This window comes from Patagioenas fasciata, chromosome 3 (assembly GCF_037038585.1).
Source record: "Patagioenas fasciata isolate bPatFas1 chromosome 3, bPatFas1.hap1, whole genome shotgun sequence".
Lineage (NCBI taxonomy): Eukaryota > Metazoa > Chordata > Aves > Columbiformes > Columbidae > Patagioenas > Patagioenas fasciata.
In genome coordinates, this window is record NC_092522.1 from 62,902,775 (window position 1) to 62,922,978 (window position 20,204).

The 20,204-nt window shown below is 44.0% G+C and overlaps 1 protein-coding gene across 5 annotated transcripts in view; it reads left to right on the forward strand.

The window, feature by feature from the left end:
* Positions 1 to 13,977: 13,977 nt before the first annotated feature.
* Positions 13,978 to 20,204, forward strand: part of HIVEP2 (HIVEP zinc finger 2) — a 140,712-nt gene continuing 134,485 nt past the window's right edge. For 2 of the 5 annotated variants that reach the window (XM_065833438.2, XM_065833439.2), the window contains exon 1: positions 14,097 to 14,756. The gene's annotated coding sequence lies outside the window, so the exon portion shown is untranslated. Of the gene's footprint in view, positions 14,055 to 14,096; positions 14,757 to 15,129; positions 15,281 to 15,837; positions 16,008 to 20,204 lie in introns of those variants that run through there. The other 3 variants (XM_065833437.2, XM_071806471.1, XM_071806470.1) reach the window with 3 other exon arrangements.

The following is a 20,204-nucleotide window of genomic DNA, read 5'->3' on the forward strand; positions in this document are numbered from 1 at the left end:
CTCAACCCCAGGCCAACCTCACGGCGGGGGAAACCAGGGAATGTCTTTATCTTTGCTGCATACATCATGAAGTATATTTAAATAATGTCATTCACTTGATCATTGAATATCATTTTGCTTAAAAAAAGGACTAAAATGTGAAAGACTAAATGAAGTTGGCATGTCTCTCTGTGTACGCACAAACTGATTTGACTGTAGCAAAACTGTTCCAAAAAAGATCAGAATGTAGACCCATTAATTTTGACCAACAAAAACTATTTCCTCAAAGGACTGTCAGAAAAGGATTCACTTTTATTTAATCTATTCATTTTGTGGTAGAAAGCTGCACCTCTTATCCTCAAATTAAATTTATTTACCCACATTTAAGCGAAAAAAGTGAGCCTAAGAGATGCCATGAGATTTAAAATTCAGTAGATTTTGCTTCTGGTTCTATTAGATTCTTTCCTTCTTGAATTTCAAAGACTTTTAAGCACCTGAGTCATGCTACATAGGAAAATTACACAAAACAATTTGACTTTCAGAAGAATTCTTTTTATGCCTGAATATTGGAAAAAGCAGTAAGAGGCCAGCTTAAAGTACTAAGCATATCTTATTGTCAGTCTTATAACACTGAGCTACGTTCAGCTGTGATAGTCTACTTTTCTTGGCAGATTTTCATATTGCATTCAGGAAAACAAAGTTATTTCAGGCTGAACAACAGCAAAAACCATTCAGGTCCTTCAACCAACACATCCCATGTATCTTCACTGTCAGCTAATCTGATTCATGTATTTAAGTTATTACCCCGCCAGTTTATTGGAAAGGACCCTGTCATATATCCACTTCAGGGGAAAATTACAACAGCCTTAAGAAAAAACTTGCACTGAGTACCAAGATGTGGCTGATACCAGAAAAAGTGGGAGCAGCTGGCAAATAAAAGTGGCACAGTCACTCCCTTCCCATGGCAGCCTATCAGTGCTGTGACTTCATTTGTCCTGGCAGACTTCCGATGTCCTGGGACCTTGGGTGTTTGTTCTGGTTCCTTGCCTGTAATCCCACCTACAGAGTAAGATATCAGGCTGAGACCGGGGGCCAGTTAAACTTCATACTGATCCTATGACATTCTTCCCCAATTGCATGAGGGAAGTCCAGGGCAGTGATGGAAATCTCCCCTTTCTGGGTATCAAGCAACATATGCCATCTTTGCCTCTGTGAAATCCTAGTTGTATTGCTCTAGGAAGGTGCTGGCAAATAATGTGGTTTGTATATGTATATATATATATATATATACATATGTGGGAGGCAATGGCTGACAATGACAGCAATTTTTTGATATCTGACTTCTGATAAATAGAATCAAGTTATTGATTCCACTTGCTGTCCTATATACAAACCCCATCAACACATGTGTGGCGGAAATGCACCAAAAAGGAGGAAATTGCATCCACTTAATAAGAAAGGTCACAGAAAGCACCAGGGAGGTCTGCTCCTCCTGATTTTCTTGACTGCCAGCACAAAGTGAAGTAATAATCTTCTAGCTTCAGCTTCCCATCTGTAGAAAATGCCTATTTTCTTGCTTATGTAGAAGGCTTGAGAGAATAATCTTTTTAGACGCAGTTGCACACTGCAGCAAAAGTAGCCATAATGAAGAGGCAGCCTCCACTGGCAAAATCTTCAGGGGAGTCTGGAGTTGACGTTTGGCTGTATCCTACATGCATTACATAGACATATATACAATACTTGGCATATGTAGCACTTACAAGAAATAGCAGGCTTTAAAAATAGTCAAATAACTGATAAAAAACCATATATGTGTCCTTAGATAAAAATACAAATTTCTGTTAAATAGTTTAAAAATCCCTACATTCTTAAAATTCTCCTTAGTAAATCTCTGACTTCGTTCTGTCACTTCTAAATATCTGAAGTCTTTTTTGAGGAGCAGTCTGAATCCCAGTCTGTCCCAACAGACTAGCACACCCATGTTCAGTCAGCTCTAGCAGGGCTCTGACTCCATGGGAACAATAACAACACGGTAGCCTTGTCATCTGAAATATTCATTTAGCATCCTATTTTTTCAAATATTTTATGTTCTTCATTGCTGTTTTTGTTAACCTAATTCCTGTAAAATCTGAAGCCAAAAACATGTAGTTAAGTTTCAGAATGCTCAAGGATTATCTGACTGATGCAACTGTGATATGTTAGAAAATACCTTGTAGCCCCTAAAGAGAAAAACAAATACCGATCACAGAACCTATGAAAACATTCTGACTGTTCTTTCATTGAATGTTTAGCTGTTATAAAAGTCAGTTTGTCAGAGTTACAGATAACAATACAGCACACTAAAAGTTCAATGAACATGTACCTATACAAAATCTATTCCATCAAGCAGTACAGTCATTCATGTAGATAGCTTTAGTCAATTTATTACTAACCTGATTGGATAATAAAGATACTTATAATGGATTTAATTTGATAATAATAAAGTATTGCTTATGCTAATGGTACTATCCAGATTAATAGGTTTTTAAACAGTTGGTGCTGTTTTATTGTCTCTTCCTGAGTAATAAGCTCATGTATATATGCACTGTACATTGAATGATGTAGACCAATAATTCCAGCAATACCATTACAGTGTTATCAATATGGGACATCTGAAAGGTTTTTTTCTTATCAATTTAAGGTAAAATTGAAGTTTATGAAGAAGTGTTCTCAATATTCAATGTGTGCAATAGAAGATAAATAGCTGACAGAACACTAGGAATGTGGCAGTGTTTGAGTGCTTCACCACTCCTCACTCAAACCATCTGTCAGGCACTTCAGGGAAAAAAAAAATCCATAATTTTTAGAAATATTTGTTCTGAAAATGCAAATGAATTTTTTTTATTTATTTCCAGTCACGTAGATGGATCTGTTTCTTACAACATGTCTGCACAGAGATATGGTGCGTATTTAACTGCTTCAGAAAAAGGTTATGAAGGTTCAGGTAGCCCATGCGAGTTTGAAATCTCTGTTTGCTAAACAAGGAGTGTAGTGGATGAGGACACATGGAGTGCAGTTTGACGTCTTCGGCTTGTGTCCAGCTTAGGTGCAGATGCTGAAAAAGCCAGTTTTGCCCTCGCCTGTCCTGCTCATGTCCTCCAGCCCCCATTGCAAGTGCGTTGCTGCAGTCACTGACAGTGCAGCTTGCACAAGTACTAATGCCAGCGGAGAAGAAGTGGTGGAACAATGGAGCTAGGGGCATTGGGAAGGGGAAGCTCATCTCAGTGATTCCAGGGGTTTATATCACTTTAAGCAGCTTGTGAAACTTAATTTCAGAGCCCCAGATCATCAGGCTGCTCAAATATATGCCTAACTTGAAGCACATAGACTATCAGTGAGAAAATATTGAAGCATATGTTTCAACTTAAAACACATTATTAAGTGCTTCCCAAACTGACATTATTTCCTTCTCAGTATTTCTTCTCTTCCCATCCAGCATAATTTTATTTTTTTCACTCCCTGCCAATATGCACTTCATTTCCCTCTTTGCATCTTGCCAATGATCCCTTGGCTTTCTGATTGTGTATCTTTTCATTCTTTTAGGCTGCTTGTATCTGAACGTGCAACACAAGGCCAGGGCATGGTTTTAGCCCTCTGAATGCTATCATGGATGTTGTTCAGCAGTGAACATGCTTCCTGGCAGGGTTTTGGCTTGTGCCAAATGGCAGTCTGCCAGATACACCTGAGCACAGCCTGGGGAACAGCAAGGGCTTGGCGCTGTTCCTGCCAGGTATTGTGTGTGATGCCACTCTGTTTTGGGAAGGCATTAGAGATGCAAGTCCTCAGGGACAGAGAATGGGTTCTAGCCAGGTTCATTGACTAGCACAGCTATAGCTTAGATGTCTTCTATGTTGTATGGGTCTGGTCAGGAACATCTGTTGCCTACAGTCAGGAACTGTCTTCAGCCAGTTTTATTGCTCTGAAACCAAAGATGCAATTTCGATTTTTTTGAAAGAAAAGCGTTTGCCTAAAGTATTTAACAGACCTCTACATCTACCTAGGGCAGAGAAAACAAGACAAAAAGATGGCCTTTAATTAATTATATGGCTGTGTGTGAGGCTTCCATGCCCATTGCTCATAACACACAGGCTTAGCTGCTGCAAACTTTTCTGTAATTTCAGAAATTTCTGAATTTGTTTTGGAAATTGTTGAAATATAATTAAAGTTTAAATGAAGATGCCACAGACTAATTTGTTCTTTTAGTAATTTCTACAGTCCAGAGACCCTGAGCCAGGAATGTGATGGCCATGCTGTAAGCCCAGGAATTAATCCCTACTTACACATGTTGGTATCTACCAACTGACTGTTCCCAGCTGAACAGGCATCTTACTAGTTCCTTAACAAAACATTGTTATTACATTGGTAATTACAATTTTTAGCTTTAGAGTAAAAATGCATTTTAAAGCATCTGTCCACATCTTATTGACCAAAAAGAAAATGAGGTTTGTTTTTTTTTTTTCCCCAATCTCCAGTGATTCCTCATATTTATACTGAGACCACAACTAAAATTGTTAATGAACATAATCTGATTAATGCAACCTGTTTTGATTCGGTAGCAGCCACCCACATGAAAAATCCAATAATTCTCAAAAAGTAAGAAAACCATGTTCATGTATACTAATAGTCACTGGAGATGGGAAAGTGCTTCTATTAGTGTACTGATTTGGGCCAAATCCTACTTCTCCTCCTAGAGATGTGTAAGAAATGTCACTGTCTATGAGAAAGGATGGAGGGCATAGGACTGTGAAGTCTAAGACACGTAAGCATTTGTTTAACTTCAAGCCCAAGAGAACATCACTGAAATCACTAAGTTTATTCCTGCAGTTAACCGTAAGTATGCCTTTACATACCAGCTTGACTTCGGACTTTATGGTACTATACTGACTCTGTGCAATTTTACCCAGCTCCCATTCATTTAAGAATTATTGTGCAGTCCTTAGTGGGTCTTAAGTGATATTAAGTATTCCATTACAGAAATGTTGTTTCCATTACAGTTTACAATTTTAACATTTAAAGACTATCATTAAAATATGTAGCTTTATAACATACTTTGTTCGTATATGTAGCGGATTGCTACTTACTGGCAACTGGTCAGGTATTAAGTTTTCAGAAACATGTTTCCTGAATATGACTAATGACTCATATCCTTTTTATATCTCTTTATTACAGATGAATGGTATATAGATTCTGAAATGCAAAACACATGCTGAACACCTAACTGGGCTGACAATGGCTCAAAAATATTAGGATTTTTAAAAAATCAGTTAATACAAAGTTGCTATCTGAGTATTTCACATTTATAAACTTGTAGTATTCAGAAAATAGAGTTTATATTGATCTTTTAACTATTAGAATTGGTTATATCATGACAAATCAGTATCCTGCTGGAGATCTTCAAATGCATTTCTATCTTCAAAGCAGAAAATATAACACACTCTGCGATGTTTCTTTCATTATGAAAAAGAAAAACAGTTCAAGGATGAACTGAAATTTTCACTGAATGCTTTCTCCATATAACTTTTTAAACTGAAAATCATTAAAAACCCCGAAGTAGTCACATGTTTGCAGAAAGAGAGGCTAATTGTGACTGAAAAAGTCCCCCATAAAGTGGTAGGAAGGTAAGAGCTGCCACTACTACAGCCAGATGAAAGCTCTAATTTATTGTCCTCAAAGTGTGGCCAGTTACACGGCCTAGAGAAAGAATTTCCTCTCTTTGTCTCCTGTATCTTTTCTGTGATACATCCTCCTCTGTCTGCCAGCAAGTGTTTTAGGGACTGAACCCCTGGGCATCTGTGTGCATATGGCCATCACTTCAGTAGCTGAGAATGGACCATCTCACAGCTAACAAGGCAAATCTTGTTTTGAAGACATTGGTGCTGTAGTACCCCACTGTATTCTTCTGCCCAGGTCCATGCATTAACCATGTGCTGTGTCAAGAAGTGGGTCTTTTTGCTTGTTTTAAATCTGCCATCTACTAGTTTTCTTGGAGGGAAGGAAGAAGGGAATGTACCTTGTGTGTTGTTAGATTTTGAGAACATCAGTGAGTGTTCACTTCTGGATCACCCTCTCCTCATGATTAATAATTTAATATAAACTATCAATGAGACGGGCACCATTCATAATCCACAAACACCTTTGTGTGACTGAGCACCAGTTGCTGACATGTGTGCCTTGGGGGTTGAGGGGCAGGGAGCTGGAGGAGCGATAACTGGCTCCCAAAGGGCTTCCACTGTGGCAGCCAGTGCTGGCTCCCGCCCTGCCTGCCTGGGGATTTGGCCAGCGGAGCGGTCCCACTGGGAGTACAGTGGGCAGAAAATGACCAAAAGTGCATTTGGTATGTGCCACCCTAGATTTCTACAGCTCTATAGCTTTTTTATCCCTTTCATTTCTGAATAACTCCCAATAACTGCTCTGTCTTCTTGGCCATTGCTGAACACTGAGCTGATGGTTTTGCAGAACTGACAGCAATAACTTCCAGACCTTTTTTTTGTTTCTTTGCTCAGTCATAGCCAATATAGACCCTGTGACTGTGATAGTGAGTTTAGAGTTAGATCTCTCCCTGCTTTGTGCTTTCTGACAATGAATTTTATTTTTCCTCTATCTCCTACGTATGAGAAACCTGGAATGATACAGTTTCAGGTATTAAAGAGATTTTAATGTACTGTATGACAGATTGGTTAAGACTGTGACAGAACTTGTGGAAACACTTCAAACTTTTATTATACACATTTTCAAACTGTAAATACATTAAGATGATCATTCTAAAACATATTATTTTATTTCTTTACTTTCCAGATGAAGTTTTGATTAAATTCTCTGTGAGAATTTAATGAGAACAATGTTTCTTAGGAACAAATAAGTCCAATAAAGAAGTGTGATAAACTTTAAAGACATATAACCTATTAATTTCAGTGAATTAGAATTGTAGATGTTTTATCTACTCCAATGTGCAAGAGCGGAATTTAAATCAATGACTTGAAAGTGAAGGGCTCTGATGAGCCTCAAAACTTAAAGCTTTTCAGTTATACAGTTCTGCAGATCTTGAAACAATCAGTCTTGTAAAAATATTTATATATGATCCACTATCACAGCAGTTGAAACAGCATTGACATCTGTTTCAACTTCTTTGATAGCAAAAATGATGTGTTACTATGCATGAATAACTCTGTGGCATGAGACATAGGTAAGCAAAGGACACTCTCAAGGTGTGTCAAACAAGCTATGACAACAACTGTGTAAAGTTTCCTTTGAGCTTGTTCAACCGAATAACTAACTGAAAATTGCACTATCAAAAGTAACTATTAATACTATCTGGCAGTAAAGGCAGTTGTTTACTCATTTGTTAAAAAAGCCTAACAAATACCTAAACTGCAAATACTGTGTGTCAGTATTGCAAACACATCCATGTTGTACTGATTGTCCTCAAATTGAATATTTTCTTGCAGTTATAGAGATAATTCTTCATATTTATACCATTTTTGGCAAAAGTGATGATGTAGGGGCAACACTTCCTTTCAGACAGAGGATTTATTTTTATCTCAAATTATGCTATTCACTCATTAATTATACAGAACTAACCTGACTTGCATTTGCTCATGTCCATCTTCATGACCTTCCAACACCCGAGTTTACCAATGTTCATAAAACAAAGATTCATTACTAATTCAAATCAGGTGTGTGAATGCCTGGAAAGTTTTGAAATGGGAAAGAATTTAAGAAAGTCCAAGACCTCTAGAAAGTGTCTGAGGTCCTTCAGTAGGTGGCACACTTCCTCTGAATCAGTTGTGAGGGAAGGTATTTGCAGGATGCTCAGGGCACTGACCTGTGGGAAGATTCCTGAGATGCAAAACCAGGAGGGCAACCAATGTGGTTTGGAAGGTTCCCATGACACGTACCGGAAGAGTAAAGAAGACAGGGTAATATGGCCAAATTTTAGGTAACTGTAACTTAATTAATGCCATTTTTCTTACCCAAAGTGCCCTCTGCCAATTTGGGATGTCTAGATATTCTCCTTTACTCTGTTTTCAAGTTGTCTCTACTCACTGCTAAGAATGCTCTGCCTCTCTGTCTCTCTCCAGCCCATACATGAAATTCTCTATACTTGAAGCACTCAAGGTTTCTTTGAATTGAAAGATGACCCAAAATTGTAAGTTGCCCATTTCAGAAGAAGGCTAAATGAAAGGCTCCCAGGTCTAATGGGAATATAAATAAGTAAGCTCTTAGAATATTAAGTCACTTAATTGTTCAGGTTATAAATAACTCAAAAGCCACTAAATCATGCTCTGTCTTTGGCAGGCTCTTACTTCAGCTGTTCCTAGAAAAAGTGGGGCAAGGGTGGGTAGAGAACCGAGTGCAGTATACAAAGTACTTAGGAGCTATTACTTTTTATTTAAAGAGAAATAACCAGTGCTGATAACATGGCCTGCAAAATATTTTATCAAAATGCCTAGGAATCTTTCAAAAACTTAATTAGATTGTGGTAGTAAAAATGATGAACAAAGAGACTCTGGCTATGCCACTTACAGGGTTCATTTATCTCATGTTAGAAGTGCACGTAATCACTTGACTGAATTTCTGGTCAGCACTGTAGACTTTCCTATTCAGCTTGCTAATTAGCTGTGAAAAAATGAAAATAAGTAAAAATTATCAAATTTTCTTTTAAAATCTTTTCCCAGAATTCATGTGCTTTAAAAAAATCGTTCCCATGAAAGGGCATAATTTCAGAAAATTCTACTTGTTTCATTTTTTCCCCCTTTCCAAGGTCAAGTGATGACATGTTATTATCGAGCTGTTGATACGCACAGTATGTTAGTTCTGCATCTGGAAATACTTTATGGGAAGAAAAAAATCACTTACTCTTTTTCTTTTCTTTCTTTTTTTTTTTTCTTGAGGGAAAGCTCAATATAGCAGAAAAATATTTTTCCTTCAGGAAATAGAGCGATTTGTTCATTACCAGGCAAACAGTACTCCCCTTCCTTTGGGCCCTCTGCCAGAGTTATTTACACACAGGCTTGTTCAAGCTAACCACCTTGGCTTCTTGCTCCTTTGCAGCATTTGATAGTATATGAGCCTGAAGCTGTTGTGGATAAAGAGATGCTTCACAGTGACTTCTTTGTGTTCTGTGGAGAAGTCATGGGCACACTCCCCTATAAGGAAAGGTGACCCTTGTTTACTTAGGAGAGTAGACAAACAAGATACAGCAGCCCAGATACAAGGAACCCATAGAGAGAGGTGTTGGGAGAAGGAACCGGCAATGTCTTTTTCTCTTTTCTGATAAGATGGCACTTGAGCAAAATGAAAGCAATGTGTACAAATGAGAAAGTGGAATGCTGTGGCTAGAAATATGTTTTGTGGTATTGAAACTCATAACTGCTAGTTATCTCTGAGAAGAGCTTGAGATGGTCAGTAGAAGGTAGGTATCTCTCAGAATAAAAATCCCCTCAGTTAATGAAATTAATACAGCTCTACAAGTGGATTTTGTGATGCCTTTGGCATCCAAAGTAAAGCAGGAGACAAACACAGCCCTTCCAGGACTCTTGCCACCCACTGCAGGTGCCCCCTCAGGCTCTCCGGGAGTCCCTGAGGAGGGGCTGGTGGCAGGGACCCTTACCATCGCCAGCTGTTCATTGTCCCTGCATCCAGCTCAGGGCCCTTCATGTGGGGAGAAAGAGCAGGTTCTCCAAAGAGGAGGACAAAAGAGGGAGTGCACCTCCCTTCCAGCACTGGAAAGCCAGCAGATTTATGGGTAAGTGTAAGGAGGATCAAGAGTAACTAGGCAGTGGGGAGGGTGGAAGGGACAAGGACAGCAAGAGACATTGCAGTCCATGCAGTTGGAAAAAGGAGAGAAAGAAAGGGGAAGAAAGCTCCTACACAAATAAGCATGATGCATTTTAAATAACATTGATAGGAAACTATTAGTATTTGTTTATTTATGAGGAAAGCTGTTGCCAGTTTCCAATACGTTTCCTCAATCAGACATTAGGAAAGAGGATGCTGAACAGTGAGATAACACCACCAATACTAATTCAAGTTTGTGTTCTGCTCTCTGAGACCTTCAGAAAATTGGATACATTTGGTCCATTTTGCTTTACGCTGCTTACACTGAAATCCACAGATAGTATCAAGCCTTGCATATAAAGGAATTCTCTCTTCTCATGTGGCTGTATCTGTAAAAACTTTGTGAAGAAATAGGTAAGAGCTTGTGGATATAGGCTTAGGGACCAAGTAATTTTTCCCAAAGTAAGAAAGGAAGAATTGCTTTAAAATTGCTAGCTATTTTAGGAATGGTTATTTAACATTTCAACTCAACTCTACTATTATAGAAAAATTATGCAATGCTTCCTATTATCTACTTTGAGAGCAGCACAGTTTACAAAACCGATGGATTCTGTATATTCTGAGGTCAAACTAAGTTTTCAGAATAATTTATACTGTTTAATAAACTGTGAACGTCATTGCTGAATACTATCATTTTGTATTCCGCTTGCTACTAGCGGCAGCTGTGATGGCCAAGGTTCTTTCCAAGCAGCAAGAATTACTTATTTTCTGATAAATCTACAAAATCTCTACTTAAATAACAAGTGCAAATCTCACACCTGAAAGCTCCCTTAGTTCTCAGTGTAGTTATAGTTTTATTAAATGCTGGATTTAAATGTAAAAAAATAAATCTAGAGGGAAATGATAGGATGGTATGATGTAAGGACATCATTATTAAGTTATGTTGTTGTCACAAGTGGATAAGAGAAAGTGATTCAGATGTCTGCTGTCTCTCTTTGAGTTACTGGCAGGAGTTTGTGAAGAAAATTGCCTGGGCATCCCAGCTGCAGCCCCTCCATGGAACAGTGCTTCTGCCTCCTGCTCCCCATGGGAGGGGAAAGGGCATCAGTGAGGGGTGAAGGTGAGCCTGCACTCAGTTACACCCATTCCCCTATGATGGTTCACAAAGGGGGAGTGGGCTGAAGGAACCATGCAAAAATCTCTCTGCCTCTTGGGCTGGGGGTGTATCCCCCAAGCTAGGGACTCTTGCAGTTGCAAGTTATGCATCGCATAAAAACCTGCTCTGCGGCTTGAGCCAAGCAAATTAGGTATGACAGTCGAGGTTTCTGAGCATGTGTAGCCTCATTCTCTTCCCTGGGACCACCAAGGTGCCCAAGAGTTGTAAGTCCAGCATGTACCTTGTGGAACCACAGTGAAGGAAATAGCTGTGACTGATGCTGCAATACTAAGAGAATGTGGGAAAGGACACAAAGTAAAACCTTGGTGAGATAACATAGTTGGAAAAAGACCTTTATTTTCAAAAGCATTACAGAGAGAACATTTTTTTTTTTTTTAACTTCAAAAATAATTGTCAATAAACACTTTCTTTAAAATTATTTTGAATATCGACCCTTGTTGCAGTAGCTTCTGTGGGTGGGTCTCTGTGGCAACAAAAATGGTCTTCTGAAGTCTTGTGAAAGGCGGGAGAGAAGCAGACAATGCTGAGCACACAGCTTCCCAGAGGGGAAGACACTGGCAGCTGTCATTTGTGGGCAGAGGTAAACACAGTTGCTGTGGAAAGTGGCAGGATTGGAAAACCTCAATTTAAAACAAAGCCTAAGCACTCCTGTCTCCCATTGACTTATTCTGACATGACATCAAATAAAAATCACAAGCCCAAGGTCAATGTGTTTACTCAGACAGAATAATTTCAGTCAAACAATACTTGGTGTCAGGAATGACAGTATCACTTACCTGAAAACCAGGAAAACAAAGACAGACATGCTCACAGCCTCAACAAGGAGCAAGCAACTCTTTGTTAGCTGTGGTTCAGTCTTCTTAGTATTGAATATGCTGGCAAGAGGAAGCCTTTTATGTAACAGAAGTCATAGGTTATTGCAAAATTACGATCACGTGAGATGCTTGTGTCTGTATCACTTGAGGTGAGTCCCAAGAAATCATCAGACTCTCCTGCACCTTCCAGATTGAGGACAGTGAAGCCCCATGAGCCTGAGTTAAAAGCCACCAAAGTCAACAGGGGCCAAGGACCACACTAGGATGAAAAGACACTTATTAATAGATCCTTGTATTGTCAGCCCCAAGCACTAAATTGTTATTAGTCCCTAAAAGCGGCAGGAATTACTTAAAATTCTTAACTACTAAAACTGAAATAACAGTTTTATTTGCTCTGGCATCTGCCCTAAGAACTACTGCTTTCAGGATTTATGTGTACACTTTTTCCTTTTCATCCATGAGTCTGAGATTTTTTTCTTGATGTGAGCCAAGGTAATAATCTCTAGTGCCAGTACAACTTCTGATGTCACACTGAAAGTGCTCTGAGTTGACATCACTTCACCTTATGGTAGCCTTCAAATGAGGTTGAAGGGCTTCCCCAAAAGAAGATTATTTTGCTTTGAAAATTAAATGAGGACTTGCTTTCAAAAACGCAGCACGGCCTGTGCCAAAGGGAAGCCAAACCAGCTGAAGCCAGAGAAGCGCTCCCCATGCTGCTGAAACGCCCAAGCGAGGGAACCAGCCGGGTGAATAGCCGTGGCAGATCTAAAGAAAACAAATGCTGTTCCCCACACCTCACTCAGGTTTGTACAAAACCACCACACAAAAAAGATGTGGACAGGCTGGAAAAGGTCCAGAGAAGGGCCACAAAGACAATCAAAGGACTGGTAAGCTGCTGTGTGAGGAAAGAGAGAGCTGGACCTGCTCAGCCTTGAGAAAAGAAGGCTTAGGGGAGACCTCATCACCATATTTCAGTATTTACAGGGTGGCTACAAAGAAGAAGATGCAGACTCCTTTTCTACAAGGAGTCAAATGGAAAAGATGAGGGGCAATGGGTAGAAGTTACTCCTGGGAAGATTCTGATTGGACACAAAAGGAATATTTTTCAAGATGAGAAGAACCAGCCATTGGAATTATCTCCCCAGGGAAGTGGTGGATTCCCCAACATTGGCCACTTTTAAGATTCAGCTGGACAGGGTGCTGGGCCAGCTTGTCTGGACTGTGCTTTTGCCAAGAAAGGTTGGACCAGATGATCCTTGAGGTCCCTTCCAGCCCGGCACTCCATGAGTCTGTGACTCCGGCTGACCCAAAGCCGTCATCAGCAGCAGGACCGGGGGCGTGTGTCCGTGCGGAACCTGCGCCGGCTCCTGGTTCAGTGGCGGCTCCGGAAGCCGGCGGTAAGTTCGCACTGGAACGCTGCCGGGAAGCGCAAGCACCGCATCTCGCCTCCTAAAGGCCATTTACCCGTAGGCTCCCCCGCCCCGGGGGCGCCCCGGCTCTGCGGCCGGCAAGGGCTCTGGCCGCTGCGGGAGACCGGCCCCGCCACACGCCCCGCCCCGCCGCCGGGCGTTGCGGGCGCTCATTGGCTGCGGGCGGCCCCGTGAGCGGCGGCGAGGGAGGTGGGGGCGCGAGCTGTGGGCGGCCGTTAGCCGGCGTGAGGTGGCGGCAGTGGCCGCCCCCGGCGAGGGGAGCGCTGGCCCGGAGCCTGATGTTCGGTCACCGTGGGCATTATCCGTGCGTCCTCCCGGTGGCACGGGCCGCTCTCGGGCAACGCGCTTCCCCACAGCGCTGGCGGCGAGAGGCTGTTAAAATAAATGCGTGTGTCTGCGGCAGAGCCCGGGGCGGCTGGAGCGCCCGCGGCTTGCTTGCCCCGGGAGGGCTCCCTGCCCTCTGGAGCGGCGGCGAGCCTCGCCGTGCCGGTGTGCTGCGCGGCCGCTGCCAAAGGGCTGTATCTTAGGCGGTGAGCGGGGGTCGGGGCGGCCGCCCGCCTGCCCAGGGGGCAGAGCCGTGCCCGGGTTTGGAGGTGCCTGCCGCGGCCGAGTGGGCGCCGCCGCCAGGCAGGTTGCGTAGCCGGGGCCGGCACGGGGAACCCTGGCGGTGTATTGTTCTCCCCGAGAGATAACGTGATCTTGACCAGGCAAGAGCGAGGGGGCGGAGGGGCCGGGGGAGAGGAAAAAAAAAAAGGAAGCGTCGGGAGGGGAGGGGAAGGAGGATCCCGCGTCCTCGGAGGAAATTCTCAGGCCGGGAGGACGCACGCCTGGTGCACGGCAAGTCGGGACTGGCTCTCCTGGGAGTTCCCTCGGCGGGGAGGGGGAGGGGGAGCGGTGATCTCCGCCGGCGGGGAGAGGCTGCGGCTTCGCCCTCCGCAGCCCAGCCTCCTCCCTGCCCGGCTGCACGGCGCACCTCTCCCTTGGCCGCCCCGCACACGCACACGGGCGGGCAGCGCCCATCACCTCGCGGCCGGGCGCTGCCGGTCGCGCCCCGCTCGCTCCCCGCTCGCTCCCCGCCGGCGCGCGGGGGGACCCGGTGACGTCACGGGCGGCGCGCTCCCCGCGCTCGCTCCGCGCTCGCCGCCCCGTAACTTCTGTTCTGGGAAGTGGTGCCAGGAATAGCCCGGCAGAGCTGCCTGCAGCGCGGAGCGCTCCCTCCCGCCGCGGCCAGGGCGGGCTGCGGCTCCCGGGCCTCCGCCTCTCCCCCGTGCCACACCAGCCCCTCCGCCACTGTCAGGGTGATGGTGATGATCCTTTCCAAAAAGAGGGAGAGAAATGACCTGCCTTGAGATAAATGCGTGAAACGGGCGCCCCTTGGCCGCTGGAATATCTCTGTCTGTCTTTATATATAAAGAAGCACCGCGAGCCACCTCACTCCAGGCAAGCGCTTAGCAAAGGAGCAACAAGAGCGCCCGGCGGGATCAGCAACAACAAGGGCACCGGGAGGGCTTCCCTCCTTCCTCCTCGGTGACTTTCCAGGTGAGCTGCAGCGGTTGCTGCGGGCAGCCCCCTCCTCCCTGCCCACCGCCTGCCCGCCGCTCGTCCCCTGGCACCGGCACCAGCAAACAGCCGCGCCGAGCAGCCGGCGGCGGGGCGCACTCCGGCGGCGGGGTTCGGGTGCCGGGCGCCGCGGGGCTGGGTTTCGGGCCGCGGCGGAGAGGGCGCTTGCTGAGCGGGGGATCTGACGCCGGCACTCCAAGTGCTGCCGGAGGAATTGGCAGAGCAGCTGCCACCGGGAGCCCCCCAGCCCTGAGGTTGCAGGGGTAAATGGAGGGCAGGCGCGGGGGAGGGCGCCGGCGGGGCTGTAAAACCGCCGGACCGGTAAGTCACCTCTGTTGCGGCGGCTCTGGGCGCTGGCAGTCACCGTTCCCGGGGAACCACGGCCGGCGGCCCTTCCCCCGGTCCGGCCAGTGCCCTACGGAGCCGGCGCAGGAGGGGGCCGGGGCCGGGGACAGGCCTTTGTCGGTGACACGCCGTTAGGAAATGTGGGGAATACCCAGCTTGTAAGTGTATGCAGATGAGGAGCTGGCTGCCTTGCGTAATCCCCGCCTGTGGCGGGGAATGGGCATGGTCACCGCCGGGGAGAGGCGCCCGCGGGGGGGCCGCCCCGACGGGGCGCTCTCCGCGGCCTCCGGCGCCCTGCGGGGGGGGCGCCCTGCGAGGGGGGCGCCTGGGGCCACCCGGCGCGGCGGCGGGCGGGGCGCCGGGGGTGGCCGGGGAGGGGAGTGGCTCCGGCTGCCGGCACGTCCCCGCGGGGGACGCCGGGGGTCGGCGGGCGCAGCGTGTGTGCGGGGAGACCCGCCGCCGTGCCGGGGTGCGCGTGTGTGAGTGCGTGTGTGCGCGCTGCGTCGCGGTGACTGTTCCCTGAAGTGGGTGGGACGTTGGCCCGTTCCGGGAATGTTCCATGACGTGTAAACACCACAGGAAGGGGGTTAACGAGGGGCTCGGCCGGTGCCGTCGCCGCCGGGGCCCTCCCTCTGCCCGCCGGCCGGCGGGGCTGCCGCGGGGGTGTCGGCGGGCGGGGGCTGGCGGGGGCACGGTCCCTTATGTAACGCGGGGTACGCGTGCGGCCGACGGTGATTATGTAAGCGGCACGTCCGCGCCTGTCGCACAGGATACCTCACGCCGGCACCGCGCCGGGAGGCAGGCGGGGACGGCGCGCAGGGACACTGCGTCCCCGCCGCTGCGGAGCAAGCGGCGCGAAGAGGGGAAAGCCCTGGTTTAGCTCAGGTGATGCCCCGCACCTCCTCAGGCCGCCCCGGCCGGGGGCTGGCGGGCGGCACGGCCGTACCCTCTGTGTGAGGGAGCCCGAAGCGGAGGGGAAGGAGGTGATGTCGCTGCTCCAGGTGGTGCCCCGGAGAGCTCCGACCCACGGGCGGGGAAGCCGGCGGGAGGCCCCGCAGCCTCAGCCCTCCTGGCCCGCGGGCTCGGCCGGCCGCCGGCCAACACGGCTTGTCTCTGCGGGCAGGCGGCCGGGGCTCGCCCCAGGACAACGATAAACGTCGTCCGAGCTTAATTTCCCAGAAAAGGAGTTCTGTTTTTTTTATTAGTTGGCAGTGATGGTCAAACGTCGAATTTTTTTTTTTCCCTTCGTATGGTAATTGCACAAATTAAAGTTGTTTTTTTTTTTTTTTTTTTTTACTACAATAATTCTTAAATACCCGTTTAAATTAAACTAATAGAAATACTAATGACTTTCAGCAAAAACATTTTGCTAAATAATTTCCCTTCTCTCATTTTAAAATGAAGTCAACTTTAATGTAAAGTCTGCCTGGTTTTGTATGTTATTAAATAATACAGAAACCATGCCTACTTAGCCAAGGGTGTTACTTTTTTATTCCTGCCCTAATATATCTAGACTCTGAATTATTATGAAATTAAATCAAGTTTTTGGGGTGGCATAAGCAAACTATTAATTGATAGGTCTGTGTTACTCTGTGGGATCTGTACTTTCAAATGGCGCCTTCTGCGCCGAGTTTGTGCAGCTCCTAGCACAAGTAGGCTGTGGTCATCGATAGGAGTTCTAGGGACATGGAGTAATTACAGTGATTACTAGATGGAAAGAACTACTCCTCTACCAATGTACAGGTTCAGTGGGCCCAGTGTTTAAATTCTGTTGTTGGGAATTGCCACTGACTACCAGAGGAATTTGCTCCTCAGGTTATGAGGACGCAGTGCAGAATCCCTAGTATTTTGATAGCGAAAATTATACGCAGACATGCTAAAAATTTGCATCTGTTTTTAAAGATAAAAGAGACTCTGCCTGTTAGGTTTGCAACACATGGACATATTTAGATAGATATCCTGAGACCTGGGGGTTGTATTTATTTACAGTTAGATGTTAAATCTTTCCTTATCCTTCTAGTCATGCGATACTTCTGAAATTTCAGGTATGAATTATCTGAAACTTTCTTAATTTCTCTTTTACTTTGTCTAATTTTTTAAAAACAATTGTTAGTGTTGTAGATTAGGCTGAGAGGGTTTTTTTTCCATGTGAGTTTCAAAAAGTTACTTCTGTTATCTGTAAGTACATTTAAGGTTACTGTGATTTTCAACTTTGCAAAGGCAGCAGTGGTATGGTACAAAGTCAGAGTATCATTACCCTTGTTGATATAACAATCCAAATTTTTAGTCTTTTATAGGCTATTGTGTTAACATTATTTTCCAATGGCTATTTGGCATAGCAGACGTATGCATCCTGGCTGAGGTTGCATTTTAAGACACCACTGCTATGGGTAAGAATAAAATTGAGCAGCACTTGTCCTAAAGCACAAATGTAGAGGACTTTTAATTGTGTATCTAAGTCCAATTGTGTGGCAACAGTGCAGAGTGCTTCTTTACAAAGGCAGATTTTTAGATTCTCAAGTGACTAGATTGCCTCATATGAGAGATCTGTTTACAAACCTTCTTGTTACTATGAAGACAAAACAGAGAGCCATATGCATTCATGTGGTCCTTGCTGAATAATGGTACATGTGTCTGCTTGAGTGTTTGGCAGTATATCATGTTTAGTTTTTGTGGTGGCACCCTACAAGGCCATTCTTTTTTGACTTTCAACTATTTCTAATGGCTGGACTCAGTTATGTGAGTTAAACTTATGACACAGGTCCACATGTTTGTAGCTAAGCTGAAAATTTTTAAAGCAGGAAATTTATTATTGAGCACTTTGCCAGACTTCTTTGTTTAGTAATTTATTTAGGTGCTTGCTTTTAAAAGAATGAAGGTGAATGGGATTTAAACAAAAGTGAAAGTAATGAGTACCATTTTGCATGTCTCCTCATGGTTTTTGAGTCATTAGCAGGGCAATTACTACTTTTGAAATTTAACCATATTGGGTAAACTAATGGGAGTATAGGAGTTCTGTGCATGGCAGAAGTGGTTTACCTAGCAAAATACTCATCAAAGAGAAACATGCTTGCTATTCAAGATTATTACTGTAGAGTGTACAAGTCATGGCTATGTGACTTGTATTATGTAATATGGCAAGCTGTCTTTCAAATTTGAGTATGGTGGGCTTTGTGGCCAATTATGTTGATACTTATCCATCCATCTCTGTAAGTAGAGCGCAGCAAGTACTAGTTCTGTGTATTTCTCACTTGATTCTGTATAATAATTCCAGGTATTATAAAATCTCAGAGCTGAGTACTAACTTTCTCTACCTGTCTTATGTCCTAACATAAATCAGGTCCTGCAGAAGGTGGTTCTTCATGTCAATGGCTTTAATAAATGGTAAAGAAAGGAAAATGGTTTATCTGTCTTACCTCAGTCATTGAGAAGAGTGGTTTTAAATTATTGGCCCTTCTAGCAGGAGGAATGCGTAATTATTGTTGGATCTGATGGGTTAAAGTCTTCAGCAAGATTTAATTGCTAATACTCTTGGGAGCTCCATACAAGTGTTGAGTGCAGAGGCTGCATACCTTTGTTATTTGAAAAGAGTCTGATAAGTTATGAGGAAACTGCTTTAAAAAATCTCATATTTAAAGAGGCAGGTTATTTTTCCTTAACAGATTTCTTAAACAGCATCTCTGAAGTAGTATGTTACAGATTAAAATAACTATTTTTGAAGTGATTTAGTTTTCTCCTGTAATTTAAGGATGTGTGTTGTTTGTTTGTTTGGGTTTTTTTGTTTTGTTTGTTTTGTTTTTCTTTTTTTTTTTTTTTCCTTTCCCAATAGAAGGACCTATTTAGCCGTTCCTGAAGAAGGGAAGGGACAGCAAGGCAAAGCATAAGCTAGATGGAAAATGGAGAATAGTGTTTTTCACATGTTTCAATCAGTAATTTTGGATGCTACATTTAATTAAAATAACACAGAATTATCACAGAAGAATGAAAGTTTCAAGCTGGCTGTGCCATTTTAATAGGAAATAGTGGCTTTGTAAGATTTTTTCTCTCTTCTTGGGGCTTAAACATTTTTTGTAAGATGTTGCAACAACTGTTCTATTTTAGCAGGGAATACTAAAAAGCAATTCATTTGGGCCATATTTTTACCTCTTAAGTGAGATTAGGACTTGTAAAAGCACTATTCTGGCAGCCTGAGAGCAAAAATCTCTCGTAAATAGGAGTATTAGAAGTTTTTCCATTATAATCAACTAGTGAGCCCCTACTTAGACCCTAAGAAATCATAAATGAATTTAAAGAGTATGTTAATTCTGGAAAGATCTGATTTTGGAGATTTTTTTACTGAAATAGCAAGTGGGAGGCGTTCTGAACTTTTGTTCATAAATGAAACAATTGACTTTACCCTAGCCATTCATTTGTAGTAGGTTACCCCCAATAAGATTTGTCCACAGAATTCTTTCTCACAAAACTATGAGCATGGAAAAGGGGTGAGAGGGTATGGGTAGGGGAAACAGTCTGATGCGGTGTTTCCAAATCCCCAATGTGAAATAATCGGAAGATATGCAACTTTGCCTGTCAAATTAAAAGTCTTGCTTTTTTTTTTTTTTTTTTTTTTTTTAAATTGTGTTGTGATTAATTTCTCAATCATTAATCTGGTCTAAACATAAGACTTTCTTCTTGCTCTGAGGCAGTTTTGTGGTTTCTGGGTGCTTATTTTCACTCATCGTCCAGGCACATTTTGCACATCTGTAGAATGGTCCCTCTTGTTCTCTGTGTGCCAGGGTAATAGCAGCGGAGTATGGACCACAACTGTTTATGGTCACAACGTTGCTTGTGTTTTTGTGTTTCCTTGTTCTGCCTTGGGCATGCTGCTTTTACTGTTTCTTGAAACTGAATATTGCCTTTTACTTTTTCACAGATTTATATGTGAGTAAGCAAAAACCTATATGTGTTCTTTTTCTCCACTTTCTTGGGATGGGGGCCTCGGGGTGTACCTACAAAAAATGTACCACTTAGCTGGCAATATTCTTAAAGTAAACAAGTGTACCAATATGGATGTAATTACGTGATATAAATTCCCTAGGTACA